General features: G+C 37.9%; 1 long non-coding RNA gene and 1 other non-coding gene across 2 annotated transcripts; one reads left to right on the top strand and one right to left on the bottom strand.

Moving 5' to 3' along the window:
• Positions 1-12,937: 12,937 nt before the first annotated feature.
• trnae-uuc lies at positions 12,938-13,009 on the bottom strand. The gene has a single exon. It is a non-coding gene; the product is annotated as a tRNA-Glu (tRNA).
• A 2,257-nt stretch (positions 13,010-15,266) lies between these two features.
• LOC124377191 lies at positions 15,267-16,335 on the top strand. The gene is made up of 3 exons (XR_006924068.1): positions 15,267-15,403; positions 15,494-15,549; positions 15,657-16,335. It is a non-coding gene; the product is annotated as an uncharacterized LOC124377191 (long non-coding RNA).
• Positions 16,336-19,334: the final 2,999 nt, after the last annotated feature.

Consider the following 19,334-nt stretch of genomic DNA (forward strand, 5'->3'; position numbering starts at 1 on the left):
CCTAGGTGGAGTTAGCTTTCCCTATTTCACTATGGTGGGTGACGGCTCGGCGGCATACCCGCAAAGCCAAAGCTAACGCTAAGACTTGCCCATGGGAGCACCATTCCCCAACAGCTTTGCTCTGCTCAGTGAAACACCCGCTGAGAAACCTAAAAGAGCTATGGTTATAGGAGACTCTATTCTGAAGCACGTGAAATTAGCTAGACCTTTAGGGGCACCAGCAGCACAGGTTATGTGTAAACCAGGAGCCAGGGTGCCGAACATAGCAGGTTTTTAGGAAAGCACAGGATCTCTAAGATTTTTCACACAGGAGCTAATGATATACGCCTTCGACAGTCAGGCAACCAGGTATCCTCTGAACACTGGCATCCCTGCAACACTGGAGTTTTGCTCTCCTAATGCCTCTTTTCAGGTTGGCTCTGGCTCTGTTGTAGTCCTCTACGTTGCCAGATTTGAAGGCAGCATCTCTTGCTTTTAACAGGAGACGGACTTTCACCCGTTTGATCAGTGGTGTGTATTTGGGTAGCATGAACAAAGAAAGGTGATCAGACTGACTCAAGTGGGGGAGGGGAATGGCTGTGTATGCCCCAGGTATGTTTGTGTACAACTGGTCCAGTGTTTTGTCTATTCTGGTAGAGCAGGAGACATTGCGGTGAAATTTTGGAAAAACAGATCTCAGGTTGGAGTGGTTGAAATCTCTAGCAACAATGATATCTCTGTTGGAATGTGCAGACTGCTGTTTGCTGATAGCCACGTGCAGTTCCTTCATAGCTAGTTTAGCATTAGCATCCAGTGGAATGAACACCGCATTTACAACAATGGCTGAGAATTCTTTGTGGTGCTCCAAAAACTCATGAAAGCGCTGCTCTCATTTCTTGTAGTAACAATTGACTGTCCAGAGCAGAGGCTAGGGAGCAGACAGACAGGCTAAACCGACCGTCTGCTAGCTGCACAGAGTCGTCACTTAGGATCCACCAAATTGAGACTGTGTCTGTCCCCCGAGCGAAACCAAAATGTAGGAATTCTCAGAAAGTCTGCTTAAGTAACCTGATTCACATTAAATTAAATAGGACTGAACGCACAGCCAGCACCTCTAATCTAAAGATAGGATTGTTGAATATTAAATCTCTCACACTATACTACTATAACCGATTATTACCGACCAGGAGTTGATGGAATAAAGGGAACAGCTCTCTCTTGGCTCAGGTCTCATTTGACTGATCACTATCAGTTTGTTGATGTGAATGGTGAGCTCTCCCTCTCTCTGAGGTAACATTTGGTGTTCTGCAATGATCTGTTTTAGGCTCACTGCTTTTCTCTTTATATATGCTGCCTCTGGGTGAAATTATACATAAACATGGTATTTGCTTCCATTGCTATGCTGATGATACGCAGCTGTATATTTCAGCAAAGCCAGATGAGAGAGATCAGCTTTACAATGTTGAGGAGTGTGAACATTACATTAGATTACATTAGACAGTGGATGCTTGATAACTTTCTTCTGCTCAGCTTAGATAAGACGGATGTACTTTTATTAGGACAACATGCAGCTAGAAGCAAACTTTCACAGTATCGTTGTAAACTTCTGTGTCAGTATAATCCTCCAGGCCTACTTAGATAAAAAGGTGCAGGCTATCTGTTGGTACCTCAAATAATGATGACTACAGCAGGGGGCAGATCTTTCTCTTATAAAGCCCCACAGTTAGTGTTCAAGACAAAGACACAGTCTCAGTGTTCAAATCAAGGTGGAAAACGTATTTATTCAGTAAAGCCTTTTATCAGTAGATTTTTTCTTAGGTAAAGGCGCAGATCTGGAGGGAACATGGATATAGAGTGTTTGGTGAAATGGGATATTTGTATGCTGTCGTCCCCTCAATTTCACACGTTCACTCAGGTTTGCAGACGGTGGTGTGGTGGGTCGTCTCTTATCCCAGAAATCCCTCATGTCTGTGTTACCTTCTGGTTCTCCCTTTTAGTTATGCTGCCATAGCAAGTCTTGCCAGAGTCCAAACTGCACAGTGACATTAACTTTCATACAACAATAAAGACACATAATAATCCATATCCTTCTCTTCCTGTCACCCCTTTTCTCGCCCTCTCTCTCTCTCTCTCTCTCTCTCTCTCTCTCTCTCTCTCTCAGTTGAGTTAAACATGCTTCCGAGGTTCCAGTGACAACTGTTCCTGCCCCTCTTCCCTCCATGGGCGCTCTCACTTCGTCCAATTCGTCCAGGCCTGCCTCTGGATAGTGTTCTCTTCGCCTGGAGGCCACTCTGTGCAGCTTGGGACTGTTTCTCATCAACGCCTTGGGTGGTTCCATGAAAATCCAAAGTAAGAATGGGCGCTTTGAAGATGGATTGGACTGTAGTTAATGTCAACAGACTGCTACATTGTCTCAGGACTACATTGCGCTTCTGATCACTATCATTGTGCCCCGCAACATTGTATATCTGCTATAAATGGACATTTGGTGCAACCCAGATTAGGATGGGTTCCCTCTAGAGTCTGGTTCCTCTCAAGGTTTCTACCTTATGCCATTTCAGAGAGTTTTTCCTTGCCACAGTCGCCACCGGGTTCCTCATCAGGGACAAACTTACACTTATAAAAAACATATTCACTTTTAATCGCCACATTATCTGTGTAAAGCTGCTTGGAGACAATGTTAATTGTTAAAAGCACTATACAAATAAAAATGGATTGAATTGAGATATTCTTAAAATATTAATTTTCATATTTAAAAGCTTCATATTTAAAAAAAAACATTAAAAAGTACAAGACAAACAAAAAAGAGTAAATCTTTCCATTAAAATATACTTTTTAAACTATTAATTTATAGATTAATAATAATAATATTGTTAAAAACAATTAAAAGGTGCAATTCTTTAAAATAAATAAAATGATAACAGTGACATGACAAATCAACTTTGATATTACATTTTTTATTATAAAATGGGATATTCTATAAATATTCATTTGTATATTCATATTAATCATTTCAATTAATCATTTAAACTGTTAAAAAATGCAATTCTTTAAAACGTCAGAAGAAATTACACAATAAATTGTGTTTACAAATGTATTCCTTTTTTACTTATAAATTTGATATTCTTAAAATAAAAATTTCCATATTCAAAGCATAATTTCAATAAAATCCATTTAAAAGTGAAATACATGAAGGTAAGATAAGGTTACAGAACCATTCAAATTTTTCCCAAAAAACTTTTTTTTTTTTGTTTTTTAAAAAACACTTTTTTAATATGGATTTTTATATTCATAAGCAGAATTTCCTTAGAAACCACAAATCAAACCAGTAGACCAATTCAATAAAATTTAAAACGAAAACAGTGACAAGTTTTTTTATATTACTTTTCAATTAGAAAATTATAATTCTATAAAGATAGATTTTTATATTCATATTAACAATTTTATTAAAAACCATTAAAAAGTGCATTTCTTTAAAACGTAACACAAAGAATTTACATGACAACTCGTGTTTACAACAATATTACTTTTTACATAAAAATATTATAGCTATTGTAAAATTGTATATTTTCAAATTCATAAGCATCATTTAATTAAAACCTGTTGAAAAGTGAAATACATTAAGGAAAAGGTGACAAGACAAATCATATTTTCACAAAAAAATATTTTTTTTCACCTAACAAATATTTTCAAATATACATTTTTATTTTCATAAGTTTCCTTAAAAACAATTAAAAGGTGCAATTCTTAAAAATGAAAAATGAAAGTGACATGAAAAAAACAACTTTTGTTATTACAATAACAAATCATTTTCAAAAATATTCATAAGCATAATTTCTTTAAAAGTCGTGTAAAAGTACAATTCTTTCAAACAAAAAAAAGATAAACATGACATGACAAGTTATGTTTGGAAAACAGTATTACTTTTTATATAAAATATATTTATTTCCTTAAAATATGAACGAAAAACGAAAATCTAAAAAAAGTGACAATCATGGGTTTTTTTTAAAAAAAAATGTATTCATTTTTGAATTATTACTTTTCATATTCATAAGAATAATTTCACTAAAAAGGAAAATGTGACAAGACAAATCATATTCTCTCAAGAAAAAAAGCTTTATCATCAAAAAATTTTATTTTTAAAAAAATATTATATATTTTGAAAATAATAAATTTCACACTCATACGAAACGAACATGTGCGAACGAAAGGAAAATGTTTTTTTGAACTAACGCTTATTTGCATATTCATATTCATAATCATAATTTCACGGAAAACTGTTACAAACAGTAAAAAGTGACAAAATATGGTTTAGAAAGTAATTTCTCATTAAAATCGTATCAACAGCTTATGTTGGGCAAGGTCTTTGTAAGTGCTGTCAAGAGTGAGCTTCCTAAACGCTGAAAACGCGATTCCGCAAGTCTCAGCCTTGTAGAACGAAAGGAAAATGGTTTATCGAACTAATGCTTATTTGCACATACAGCATGCAATTGACCACGATTCATTTACATGTTAATGATGAAATATGTCATTACAAATCATGTTTTGACAAAAATATATCTTTTTCCCCAAAATATTTATAGTTATGAAAATATACATTTTTATATTCATAATTTCATGAAGAACTGTTAAAAACTGTAAAAAGTAAAAAAATATGGTTTCGGAAAACATTTCTCATTATAAAGGTGTCAACAGCTTATGTTTGGCAATGTTTGGCAAGGAAAATGGTTTTTCAAACTAACGATTATTTGCACATACAGCATGCAATTGACCACGATTCTTTTACATGTTTATGATGAAATATGTCATAACAAATCATGTTTTGACAAAAATATAACTCTTTTCCCAAAATACTAGTTATTATGAAAGTATTCATTTTTCTTGTATAAGGAAGTCAGGTGTATCAGATAAGTATGTGTGGGTGGTGCAGGACATGTAGGAGGACAGTTTGACAGCAGTGAAGTGTGCAGTAGGAACGACTGGTTTAAGGTGGAGGTTGGACTGCATCAAGAATCGGCTTTGAGCCCTTTCCTGCTTGCAGTGGTGATGGACAGTTGACAGATGAGGTCAAACAGGAGTCTCCATGGACTATGATGTTTCGTTTGAATTCTTTTTTATTACTTTTAACATCCTTCAGTATATCTATACACTAACACCCATAAAATAAAATAAAATAACCCCCCCCCCCGGCAGCATGGAAACAAAGAATAACATAATTCCTGGTTACAGAAGCTTAGCAGATACAATAAAATTAGGACCCCTGCATGGCTTCCATTATGTAAAGGAGATGAAAACCGGTCTGTCATTGGGATAATGTATATGTACAGCGTAGGTAAAATAGAGAGAAAATAGGTAAGCAAAAAAAAAAAAAAAAAAAAAATAATAATAATAACAACAATAATAATAATAGAGGACAAACCCACTAATCAGGTAATTCTTTCAAACTTTTAAAGTATGACAAAATGGGATCCCATTTAATATAGAATCCCTCTGCAGATCCCCTGAGTGTGAATTTAATCTTTTCTAATTTCAAAAAGAACATTACATCCTCCAGCCAGGATGACACCGATGGAGGAAGAGGAGATTTTCAGCTCAGCAAAATTCTTCTACGGGCTAATAAGGAGATATAAGCAATAATGTTCTTTTGGGGTGTAGTTAGGGTAGTGTTTATATCGTTACTAGGAGTACCAAATATGGCTATTAACGGGCAGGGCTCCAGCGTCACCGTAAGGGCCTCATTAATGGCTCTGAAAATCAATGACCAATAGTTCTCCAGTGAAGGACAGGACCAGAACATGTGTAACAGGTTGGCTGGGGAAAGGGAGCATCTATCACAGGAAGCGTCTAGACCAGGGAATATTCTGGCCAGCCGCGCCTTAGTCAAATGAACCCTATGCAGCACTTTAAATTGTATAAGTCGTAGTCTCACCGAAGAAGAGGATGAGTGAATAGTTTTAAGTGCCTTTCCCAGAAATCCTCAGATAGTTCTATAGCTAGATCGGCCTCCCATCTGGATTTGATCTTATCCAAATTGTGTGTTTGAAGGGACAAAAGCTGGGAGTATAAAATAGAAATCAACCCTTTATTAGTAAAACGAGAGGTAAGATTATCCAAAGGAGAGGAGGGGGCAAGATCTGGAAAGGGTGGGAATTTGTTTTTAATAAAACTACGAATTTGAAGGTATCTGAAAAAATGATTATGTGGAAGATCATACAATCTTCTGAGATTCTCAAAACTGCTGAATAGGCCCTCAGCATACAGATCTTTAATACATTTCAAACCCGATGTTTCCCAGTATCTAAATGATGAGTCCAGCATAGAAGGTGGAAATAAATGATTTTTGTATATAGGGCCTAAAATTGATGCTGTTTGAAATTTGTAGTGATTCCGAAACTGATTAAAAATTTTAAGAGTTGACAGCACTGTGGGGTTAGTTGTAAATTGGGAGGTTTTCATAGGTAAAGAGGAATATACCAAAGCAGGGAGAGAAGAAAGATGACATGTTTGTGCCTCAATTAGACACCAACTTGTATCTGGGCGATGAAGCCAAAATAATATCTTTTGAATATTTGATGCCCAGTAATAATGAATAAAGCTTGGGAGGCCCAAGCCACCTGCATCACAGGGCTGCTGAAGAGTATGTTTATTTACCCTAGGAATCTTATTTTCCCAAATAAAAGAAGATATATATTGATCAATTGAGCTGAAAAAGGACTTTGGTAGAAAGACAGGTAACATTTGGAACAGGTATAAGAATTTAGGAAGAATAGTCATTTTCACAGAATGTATCCTACCCGCTAGAGTAAGGGGAAGACTGTTCCACCTGTTCAGGTCAGTTCTCATTTCTTTTAATTGAACTTTAAAATTAGCTTCAAACAGGAGCGAGAAAGAACGTGTCATGTTGATCCCAAGGTATCTAAACCCGTTGGGAGAAAACGAAAAGGTAATAGTTCTCGTTGAATTTGCAGAGCCGAATTATTAATGGGAAAACATTCGCTTTTTCAAAATTTAATTTGTATCCGAAAAGGCACCAAACCGATTTAGCAAAGAGATAATTAAGGGGCTGCTGGATACCGGGTCACTAACATAAAGCAAGAGATCGTCGGCATATAAGGAGACACGGTGTTCGATGTCCCCCCTTATGATTCCATGAAACAATGTAGTGTTTTTCAAAGCTATTGAAAGAGGCTCAATCGCAATGGCAAACAGAAGTGGGGATAAGGGGCATCCTGTCGCGTTCCCGTGTCAGTGGAAAGAAATCTGATCGAGTATAGTTAGTCCGAATGGATGCTAAAGGAGAATGGTATAGTAGCTTGATCCAAGAAATAAAGGTATCGCCAAAGCCAAATTTTTTTAGGACTGCAAACAGATATGGCCATTCGATTCGATCAAACGCCTTCTCCGCATCTAAGGAGATAACTACCTCTGGATGCGGAGAAGGGACTGGCATATACATTATGTTGGATAATCTACGAATATTAAAAAAAGATTGTCTGTTTTTAATGAATCCCGTTTGGTCATCTGAAATTATTGAAGAAAGAACGTGTTCTAAACGGAGTGCTAGTATTTTAGATAGAATTTTAGTGTCTGTATTTAAAAGTGATACAGGGCGATATGATCCACATTGGGTAGCATCTTTATCTTTTTGAGAAGAAGTGAAATCGATGCCTGCGAAAAAGTTGGGGGTAGAGAACCTGCTCCCACAGATTCTTTAAACACTTGAGGAGGATGGGCGCAAGCTTTGTCTTAAATTTCTTGAAAAAGTCAATCGGATAGCCATCAAGACCAGGAGATTTGCCACTTTTCATGGCCATTATAGCCACATTAATCTCTTCGAGTTCAAGGTCATGTTCTAACCTTACTAACTGATCCGTTGGCAGTGAAGGGGTATCTAAATCATTTAGGAAATTATCCATATCCCGGGTCTGCTGGAAATTCTGAAGTATATAGTGAGGAATAAAAAGTTTTGAAGATGTTGTTTATTTCTTTCGGATTACAGGTTAAAGTTTGATTAGAGTCTTTAATCTGAGAAATAATCCGTGAAGCGGCTTGTCGCTTTAACTGGTGGGCCAAAAGACGGCTAGATTTGTCCCCGTATTCGTAGTAGAAACCACGTGTCTTCATTATTAAATGTTCTGCATGAGTAGTGGATAGAAAATTAAACTTTGTTTGCAAGTCAGCTCTTTTCTTACGTAGTTCAGCTGTTGGTGACTCGGAGTATTCTCTGTCCAAATCAACTATGGACTGAGACAGTATCTGAAGTTCCTTTTTATGCTCCCTGTTAACATAGGATGCGTAAGATATTATCTGGCCCCTCAAGTACGCTTTCAAAGTCTCCCAGAGTACTGAATAGGACACTGTGTCTGTTTTGTTTAGTTCCAAAAAGTCATCTATGTTAACTGAAATAAAGTCACAGAATTTATTATTAGATAAAAGTAGAGGGTTAAATGCCCAAAGTGGCTGTTCTCTAATATTCAGAGGGAAATATAGGTCTAACAGAACTGGCGCATAGTCAGATACGACTATAGCGGAGTATTTAACCTTCCTGACCATCGACATAAGCAAATTATCTATAAAAAAATAATCTAATCTGGAGAAGGAGTGATGGACATGGGAATAAAAAGAGAATTGTTTGCCCAGAGGGTTTAAAATCTCCAAGGATCTACGCAACCATTCTGTTTCATAAACAAAGAAAAGGTCTTTGCCATCTCTGAAGTGTTACTGTTGATGTTAGATCTGTCAAGCTGAGGGTCGATAGCACAGTTCAAATCACCTGCAAATAATAAATAATGTGTATTAAGCTTGGGAATTAGCGAAAGGAGAGTATTAGCAAAGTGAACGTCGTCCCAGTTGGGCGCGTAGACATTAACTAAAATCACTGGGACTTGAAAAAGAAATCCGGTCACAATAATGTAACGACCATTGGGGTCACAGATAGCCTCGGAAGATGAGAACTGGACTCTCTTATTAATTAAAATTGCTACCCCTCGTGATCTACTATTAAATTTGGAGTGGAACATTTGGCTTACCCATACTTTATGAATTCTAATATGATCATCCAGCCTTAGATGAGTTTCTTGTAGGAACAGTATATCTGGCTTGAAAGATTTAAGATGGGAGAAAATTTTAGCTCTCTTAACAGGACCATTTAATCCCTTGACATTCCATGTCATTAGCCTCACTGGCTGACCTCGGTCTTCATTACACATGTAGTAAAAATTAAAATAAAAATTAGACACATGCAAGGATCACAAAACATGTAGCAACTGTAAAATGTAAACAACAGAACTATAATTAAAAGTGCCATAACAACCATACGCAAACATTGCTGCCAACCCCTCCCACTCCCACCCCTTATTCGAACAAAGAGAGAACATTATAAAGCCTAGATCTAAGACCCCAACAGGGACTGATCGCAGAAAAAACAAAAATTACAGAAGCTTCCGAGAAACAACGGTAAAAAATGTATATCGTAGGTGTAGCTCCCATGTAGAACAGATATCGTAACCAAGTCATGTCGTCGTTTCACATTTTTAATCAGCTAGTAGCTAAACAGTGTGTGTCGTCGCAGTCATAAGTCTTGTGCAGCATCGGGTTTTACATGTCGATATAGAGCCAGCACGTTAGCCTTCATCCCAGTGGGAACGATAAAACTCGTTGGCTTCTTCTGGCGTGTTAAAGTAGCATACCTTCCCTTCATACAATACCCGAAGTCTGGCAGGATACAAAAGACCAAATCTGACCCCTTTCCCGTACAGTCGAGATTTCACATCATTAAACGCCGCTCGCTTTCTCCCAAGCTCAACGCTGAAATCTTCGTGAAAAAACACCTTGTGACCTCGGAAAAGCACCCCCCGCTGCTGCCTACCGAATCTGAGGATGCGCTGCTTGTCCTGGAAAAAATGAAAAAGGACCAGGAAAACTCTGGGTTTGGGGTTTTTTGTATTGCTGGTAGGGACAGGTCCGACCCGGTGGGCTCGGGAGAGGATGAGAGGGCTGGGGAAAAAATCCCTCCCCAGTACTTCCGTGAAGAACTCAGTCATAAATTTAACCGGGTCTGAGCCTTCCAAACTTTCCGGGATACCCACCACTCTCAGGTTTGATCTCCGGGATCGATTTTCAAGATCATCCAGCTTTTCTTTCAGCAATGTATTCTCCTTTCGTAATGCATCCATCGAATTCTCAACATTCACCATCCTGTCGCTGTAGACGTTCAAGCTTTCTTCCACCTCACGAAGACGTTGATCGTGCGCTTCGTAATAGTTCTTAACTTGCTCCAGGGTCGCATTCACGGGTGATAGTGCATCGGTCAGCTCCGTTTTTAGAAGGGAATGAACAATCTGCGCAGTGTCAGAGAGGAGTGCCGTCCGAAGTCTCTCAAGATCAGGTGGTAAGGTTGGTGTGTCTTCCGCGGGCGTCGCCACGCTCGAGGCCTCGTCGTCTTTGTCGCCAATTTTATTCCGAAGTTGCTTTCTGCTCGTCATATTTTTTGATAGCTCTTGGTTGCTTATGGTGTTAACAGGGAGAAAACCCGTTTCAGCGAACTTATTTGGCAAAAACAACGACAAAAAAACCAAAAGGAGTCGGGAGCTACACTCACGTGTGCCTACTCACGCCATGCCTAAACCGGAAGTCTCGGACTATGATGTTTGCGGATGATATTGTGATTTGTGGTGAGAGTAGTGAGCAGGTTGAGAAGAGCCTGGAGAGGTGAAGGTATGTGCTGGAGAGAAGGGGAATGAAAGTCAGTAGGATTAAGACAGAGTACATGTGTGTGAATGAGAGGGAGGGAAGTGGAGTGGTGCGGTTGCAGGGAGAAGGTGGAGGAGTTCAGGTACCTGGGGTCAACAGTGCAAAGTAATGGAGATTGTGTTAGAGAAGTAAAGAAAAGGGTGCAGGCAGGGTGGAGTCGGTGGAGAAGAGTGATAGCAGGAGTGATTTGTGATAGTAGGGTATCTGTAAGAGTAAAAGGGAAAGTTTATAGGACTGTGGTGAGACCTGCGATGTTGTATGGTTTAGAGACAGTGGCATTGAGTAAAAGACAGGAGGTGGAGCTGGAGGTAGCAGAGCTGAAGATTTTGAGGTTTTCGTTTGGAGTGATGAGGATGGACAGGATTAGCAACGAGTTTATTAGAGGGACAGCTCATGTAGGGTGTTTTGGAGACAAAGCTGAGATGGTTTGGTGCAGAGGAGGGACATGGGGTATATGGGGAAGAATGCTGAGGATGGAGCCACCAGGAAGGAGGAAAAGAGGAAGGCCAAGGAGGAGGTTTATGGATGTGATGAGGGAAGACATGCAGGTAGTTGGGTTGAAAGAGGTAGATGTAGAGGACAGGGGGGTGTGGAGACGGATGATCCGCTGTGGCGACCCCTAATGGGAGAAGCCGAAAGAAGAAGATATATAATATATAATACTACTTTTACTACTTTTTGTTTTTTAAGAATAGCATAGTGCTTTTTACCTTCTTTTTATAGAATTTCCTGTCTTTCTCTTATCCTGCCTGCACTTTAAACACATGTTCTCGTAAAAACATCTTACTTTCTGTGTGTCTTGGGCATTGAATATTTTTGACAATGCTCGCAACTTTCCTCCTACGTCTTTTACTATCTAACGATGTGTAACTTTTGTGCCTATTATCCTATTACCCCTCTTATTATATTTTTATATTTTTTATTTTTACTTAGGTTTCTACTTGTGCTGTTTGAATATAGTTTAATGCGTGTTGCCTTTGTGTCGCTTGGTTTATTGGCTGCTATGCCCTTATTGTGTAATATTACAAAACTAAGCACACATTTTGTTAAGCTCAATATCGCTTTTCTCTTAATTTTTCCTTTATCATCTTCTCTTTTTCCCTTTATATTTTTTCTTAGCTCAGCCTCTTTGTTGCACTTCTGGCAGATGCATTTTGCATGGCTTGCAACAGTTAAATATTTTAACATATATTAATATTTTTAACATATACAAAAATTTTACAGTTTAACAGTCAAATATACAAAAATTATCAGATTTAAAACAAACTCAGCTGTATTTAAGAAGACTAAATTCAGATAGCAGGGTCACAAGTTAAATAAACATGCAACTTGCATTGCTGTTCTGCTAGTTATTGCTGAATATACTTATATACAGTTCATGCATGTTTCATTTTCCAACCCCTATTCAATCATACAAACACATTTCCTCTTTTGAATGCAATTAAGCACAAATCTACACATATATTTTGATTACATAAATTCGTATTATCTTTAGGAGACCTTGTGTTCCCACATAACTTCCATTATCTCCAGGTGGCCTTGTTTACTATCAAGAGTTAAGAGTTTAAGTTCACCCATTTTTAGATGCCTATAGCTTGATCTTCTTGGTTCTTCAAGTGTTTCACTTACTCATTTTAGAAAAAGCCTAAAAAGTTAATTAAAGTTTTTTTTTAAATGATTAAATTAAACACCTAATGTTCTGTGTTTTTTCTTACACTCTCGCCTGGACTCATATTCTACAGTTATGCTTTATGGGTGTTCCCCTTGGTTAACATCTTTAAGAGGCTACGGGAAAACCTAACATAACATTTGTCCTCAGTCTTATACAGATATCTTCATTCTTTCTTCTACATTGTCGAAGAGTGGGCTGCTCACCAACTCTCCTGTTATCAAGATGGTTGACACATCTGTGCAGACTCTTGTTCCTTCTTCTTGAGGAACAATCCTCAATCTGCTCACTGCCCCTGACGTAATAACAAGACCATGTGCCATCTATGATGTTCTGTTACCTGATTCCTTACCATGTAAAGAAGTGATGGTCTTTGTATAAAGTGAATCTTTCTTTCGGCTTCTCCCGTTAGGGGTCGCCACAGCGGATCCTCTGCATGTTTGATTTGGCACATGTTTTACGCTGGATGCCCTTCCTAACACAACCCTCCCCATTTTATCCGGGCTTGGGACCGGCACTGAGAGTGGCTGGGGATGGTTCCCTGACCGGGGATCGAACCCAGGTCGCAGCGGTGAAAGCGCTGCATCTTAACCACTAGACCACCAGGGTATAAAATGTGTGTGTGTGTGTGTGTGTGTGTGTGTGTGTTTTCTTTACATGTTGATCTTATACCTTATTGCTGTGTACTTTTGCCCTCTGCTTATTGGTGTATCTCTGTCTGTGATTTGATTTGACCACTTTGCTTTTCTTTCCTAGACAAATGTAAATCAACATTATTTTATTTTATTTTTTATTTTATTTTATTTTATTCAAAATGTAATACTTTTAAGTTCACAATAAATTGTGTATAAGGCTTGGCTTATTATTAGTCAAACTGGTCAACAGCCAAACAATTCTTCATGAGGTTGAAATAATCATTGGCAGTCGCTGCAACTCTGGTTTGGTTGAAGAAGTGACCCATAGACAGCACTCAGATCCTCACATTGGAAAATAGGAGAAGTAAAGAAAGTGTTAATATACTTCATGTGGACAGTGTGGACAGTTCTTTTTACAAAGCAATGGCGTTCGTTTCCCAGGCACGTCTTTGAGCCTTTGAGGTCGGTTCCGAAAAAAAAAAAACCGAAAGGCCTGGTTAAGTTTATTTAAATAAACAATTATCTTATACATCCATTCTGAGTGCCGGAGGTACAGAATATAGTAAAAAGAAAATAATCTAACAAAAAGAAAAAATCATGGCTCTGGACTTAACCTGCAATACCCCCTCTTGCCACAGGAGGTTGCAATAACACTATCAACCCTTGTGTTATGTTGCGAGTCAAATTTACCCATTCAAATTTTTTTTTTTTTTTTGAAGTCATATTTTTTTTTTCCTTATGAAATTTATTTTGCTTGGCCTAATTAGTGTAATCAACATAGAAAATGTAAATAATAAATATCACATATTTGCAACCGCCACCTCCATATTTATATTACATTGATATTGTTTGGGTCACTGTTTGACCTGGCAGTCAAAGTGAAAGCTTAAAGGGGTCAAAAGTGTCAACTTATTCCCCCCCTCCCCCAAAAAAAAAAAAAAAAAACCTCCACCCACATTGAGTGGACACTTAGCAGGGGAAATATATTAAAGAATAAAAAATATCAAGATTCTCCGCATTGAAGCCCCACCAACATTACCAACTCTGCAGCTACATATTATATATTCTATGTCAGTGTTTAAATGTGTGACAGCCCTGAAGGCTCTGGAACTCAATTTTGAACAGTGAACAGAGGAGGATGTGTATGAAGATGAAGACCATCTGATTCTAATTAAGAACCAAATGAGGAAACTGCTATTCATATTCCTCCAAGCAAGACATTCACATAAGAAATAGTAAAATACACTGGTCTTCATCCCCAAATATGCATCAGGCAAAACTATCTGCTAAAAACATAATAAATAATAAATACTAATAATAAAAAGAAAGAGCCAAAAGAACAGGGCTGAATTCCTTGCTGAGCTACTGGTAACCAAGAACAGTGCCGCTCATTCTTCCATGTTTGCCTTCACAGACACCACAGCCCGAGTGTCTTACTGCCCCAAAAAGGAGAAAAATGTTGTCCTCAGGGGCACTTTGCACAAAAATGCTGGAATAAGCACAAGAGAGGACCAGAAACCAATGATTATCCGAGGCTACAATGCCACCAAAGGAGGAGTGGAAAACTTGGACAACAACAACAAAAAAAAAAAACGAAAGTACACACATCCTTTACTTAAGAAGAACTACAGGTGTTTTAAAATACTTGGGTAAAAGGTGAAGTACTAAATAAACTTTTTCACTCAAGTTAATATTAAGAAGTTTGGGCTCTGACATGAACATAAGCAAAATTTAGCTTTTACTACCTGTTTTAGTGTCACACTGGTAACTGGACCTTACATCATGTTATATTAGGGCTGTCAACTGACCAAAAATTTTTTTAACTTTACCACAGGTTTTTTATCTGTTCTAAATGTACTTTAAATAAATACTTGTGTTTTTTTTTTATTATCTTTAATAATCTAATCAACATGTGCAAATGTAAAAGAAATATGGATGCTTCATGCAAATGTATGATTATTATTAGTGAAACCAAACTCAACATAAAGCCAAAATATTCTTGTAAATGTAATTATGGTGTTTTAAATTACGTAAATTATCAGGACACCAAACGGAACTTTTGCTATTGTAGCCAGGCAAGTGCCTTCCAGTAGGGGTGTGGTTGGCTAATTATCCCAAGACTTTTTAAGCAGGCACTGGGCAAGAGGCCTTGAAATGTGGGCCCTGTTTTAAAAGCTCCCATGTGCTGCTTTGTTTGGTTGTGTTTGAAGTCACCCTAGAGGAGGGAGGATAAGTTTGTTACTTTAGTTTGTTTAATTTGTTTATTTAGAGGGATTTATTTTGATTGTATGGGAAAATTGTTTTTGTTTATTTAGATGCAGATAAATTGAACAATGCTGACTGTGTATGTTGACAGCTGCTGGTGTAGGTAAATATATGGACTTTGTCTTATTTGTTTAAATAAGATGGCATGAAAGGTTTTATTTGTATTTCTCTTTGGGAATGTGTTTTGATTCAGATCTGGATAAATGCTTGAACATCAACTGATTTGTTATACGCTATCTGCCAATGAAGGTAAATTATTTAATATTTTAATTAAGTGTTCAGTTGGTAACCATGGTTTTAAATGTTTGTGTTTTAATGCATATGATGTATTGTTAGTTTTTGTTTTTCTGTTTTAGATTTGTCAATTGGTGTTTCTCCCGTGTTGTTTTTGTTTGGTCACCTGGTTGGCCGGTCTCAGGAGTGTGCTGCATAGTGGCAGCATGTGTATCGTGTGAATTGTATATGAGTCCGGTTGGCCGGGGCTTTGTTTTGTTTTATTTTGATTGACACCTTCCCAGACTTATGTCGCTAGCTTAACTCATGGTGCTTGTCTTTTGTTTGCGCATCCCTTTGTGTATGGGATTTAATTTTGCTGTGTTTCTTTGGAGTTATGAGTGAGGGATTTATGTTTTGAGTTGTGTATTATTTGAATTGTGGTTATTTCTGAGTGTTTAATGTAAGAGGGCTGTCCCCCTATGCCTAAAGGTTTGCCACACGCAACAAAAGCAGTTATCATAGCAAGAGATTTGAGCTGGCTGTTAACCTCTTTGAGAGCTGGGACTAATTTTGGATGAGCTACTTGTATTAATTATTTTATGTTTTGGTGTTTGATTGTGTATATTATTTGCTGCCCTATTTTGCAATACATTTTTGTACCTTGAGCCATCTGAAGGGTTTTGTTTTTAGGCCCGTAAATTTTTTTTATTTATTTTTTTCTCCTTCAAATTTGTTTTGAAGTGGTGGCGTAGTGCTACACTGTTTCCACGTGGCTGGTTAACGAGGTGATGTTAATAAAATTTGTGCCGTTAAAATCAATTTGCGTTTGAAGTTTGACATCCCTATTATTACTACAAAAAAATTTCACATTTTGTTTACATAATGAATGTATCCAGATGATGATGATGGTGATCAGGAATGTCTCTGTTCTCAGTCATGTTTACATCACTGACTTCCTCTGTCTAATCCACGTTAACCCCAGACTTCCCCAGGCTTTGTAAACTAGTCTACGTATGTGGTGTGTGTGTGTCAGGGTGGCGAACATGATGCGGAAGCAACTCAATCATGTTTATTTAAGCCAAAATACACACACACGCATGGGCGTAAATCCTGGGGGGGCGGAGGGGATATGTCGTAAATGTAAAATAAAAAATTTTAAAAACCAATGGCATGTAAAATTGAGAGGTAAAGATCACCGTTGCACTAAATATTGATTGAAATGATTGCTCATTATTAACTAATTTACTAATGTTTATTGAGATCTTTTGGTTTATGACTCTCTTAGATAGTTAAACATGCCCCGGGTCAAATTTACCCACCAACATTATTGCTGTTCCTGAGAAATGATTATAACAGGAGGGTTAATGAGACCCCATAGCTGATTGTCCTGTATTGTATTGAGGTCATTAGATCTCCTCTTGCATGGTGTGGGGTTGGGGGTAATTTTCTCAATTCCTCTCGGAATCTAGCTCTCTGGGCTTGGTTTATGAGATGTGAATGTGATTAAGACAATCCAGAGCACAATTGTAGCTTTCACTTGCTATTTGTATGGTTATAAGCAGTCGAAAGATGGTGTGCAGATAATCTTATTTCATATTTATAAAAACTATTTCAGACATGCAAGATAAGGCAACAGCAAAGCCTTTTCCGCAATCAAAGTTTATCCAGCAGCCAACTCTGCATGTCTTATAGGTCTCAGCTGTAGTCCGTTAGGCTAGCATCTTCTAGCTGTGTTCTTGGAGGCCCTCTCAAACCACCCTTTTGAGCCAATTAAGAGCATTACTTAAATTTCCCCTGGTGGTCTAGTGGTTAAGATGCAGCGCTCTCACCACTGCGACCCGGGTGGTAAGTAAATGTAACCATTTACTTACCATTTTTTCACCAAGCAAATTTAAGTAAAACTTTCTTTCGGCTTCTCCCGTTAGGGGTCGCCACAGCGGATCCTCCGCACGTCTTGATTTGGCACATGTTTTACGCTAGATGCCCTTCCTAACGCAACCCTCCCCAATTTAGCCGGTCCCAAGCCCGGATTAAGCTTACTTGGTCTTGTTATCCTGATGCAAAAACTAGATATTCCTAAAAATATAAACTCTAACATATGCATGCACTGTATTTTAGGGCTTGTCGTAAATATTCGCAAATTAGAAGAATAAAATACATGTAATTCTCTGCAGTTGTTTGGTTCTGACATCCACTTATTGACTTGTACAATTTTAAAGGTGTGGTGTGTGTGTAAACAGAATGCAATGATGTGTAAGTTTAAAATTTCAATATTTTATTCAGAATACAACATGGATGACATATATGAAATGTTTAAACTGAGAAAATGTATACTTTTAAGGGAAAAATAAGTTGATTTTTAAATTTCATAATATCAACACATCTCAAAGTTGGGACAAGGCCATGTTTACCACTGTGTGGCATCCCCTCTTCTTTTTATAACAGTCTGCAAACGTCTGGGGACTGAGGAGACAAGTTGCTCAAGTTTAGGAATAGGAATGTTGTCCCATTCTTGTCTAATACAGGTTTCTAGTTGCTCAACTGTCTTAGGTCTTCTTTGTCGCATCTTCTCATTATGATGCGGTAAATGTTTTCTATGGGTGAAAGATCTGGACTGCAGACTGGCCATTTCAGTACCTGGATCCTTCTTCTATGCAGCCATGATGTTGTAGTATGTGGTCTGGCATTGTCATGTTGGAAAATGCAAGGTCTTCCCTGAAAGAGACGACGTCTGGGTGGGAGCATATGTTCTAGAACTAGGATATACCTTTCAGCATTGATGGTGCCTTTCCAGATGTGTAAGCTGCCCATGCCACAGGCACTCATGCAACCGCATACCATCAGCTTCTGAACTGAGCGCTGATAACAACTTGGGTTGTCCTTATCCTCTTTAATCCGGATGACATGGCGTCCCAGTTTTCCAAAAAGAGCTTCAAATTTTCCACTTTGCCACAGTCCATTTTAAATGAGCCTTGGTCCAGAGAAAACGCCTGCGCTTCTGGATCATGTTTAGATATGGCTTTATTTTTGACCTATAGTTTTAGCCGGCAACAGCAAATGGCACGGTGGATTGTGTTCACCGTCAATGTTTTTTGGAAGTATTCCTGAGCCCATGTTGTGATTTCTCTTACAGTAGCATTTCTGTATGTGATGCAGTGCCGTCTAAGGGCCTGAAGATCGCTGGCATCCAGTATGGTTTTTCTGCCCTGACCCTTATGCACAGAGATTGTTCCAGATTCTCTGAATCTTTGGATGATGATATGCATTGTAGATGATGATAACTTCAAACTCTCTGCAATTTTTTTCTCTGAGAAACTCCTTCCTGATATTGCTCCACTATTTTTTGCCGCAGCATTGAGGGAATTGGTGATGCTCTGCCCATCTTGACTGCTGAGAGACACTGCCACTCTGAGAGGCTCTTTTAATACCCAATCATGTCGCCAATTGACCTAATAAGTTGCAAATTGGTCCTCCATCTGTTCCTTATATGTACATTTTACTTTTTTTGCGGCCTCTTATTGCTACCTGTCCGAATTTTTTTGGAATGTGTGGCTATCATGAAATTCAAAATGAGCCAATATTTGGCATGACATTTCAAAATCTCTCACTTTCAACATTTGATATGTTTCTATATTCTATTGTGAATAAAATGTAAGTTAATGAGATTTATAAATTATTGCATTTCTTATTTTATTCACAATTTGTACAGTGTCCCATGGGTTTGTACTTGGTATATAATAAAAAGTATGAACAAAAGTTATTTTTTTGTTCTTTATGATTGTACTAACTGTTGAACTAGACATGCCATATTGCAGACA

This window comes from Silurus meridionalis, chromosome 23 (assembly GCF_014805685.1).
Source record: "Silurus meridionalis isolate SWU-2019-XX chromosome 23, ASM1480568v1, whole genome shotgun sequence".
NCBI lineage: Eukaryota > Metazoa > Chordata > Actinopteri > Siluriformes > Siluridae > Silurus > Silurus meridionalis.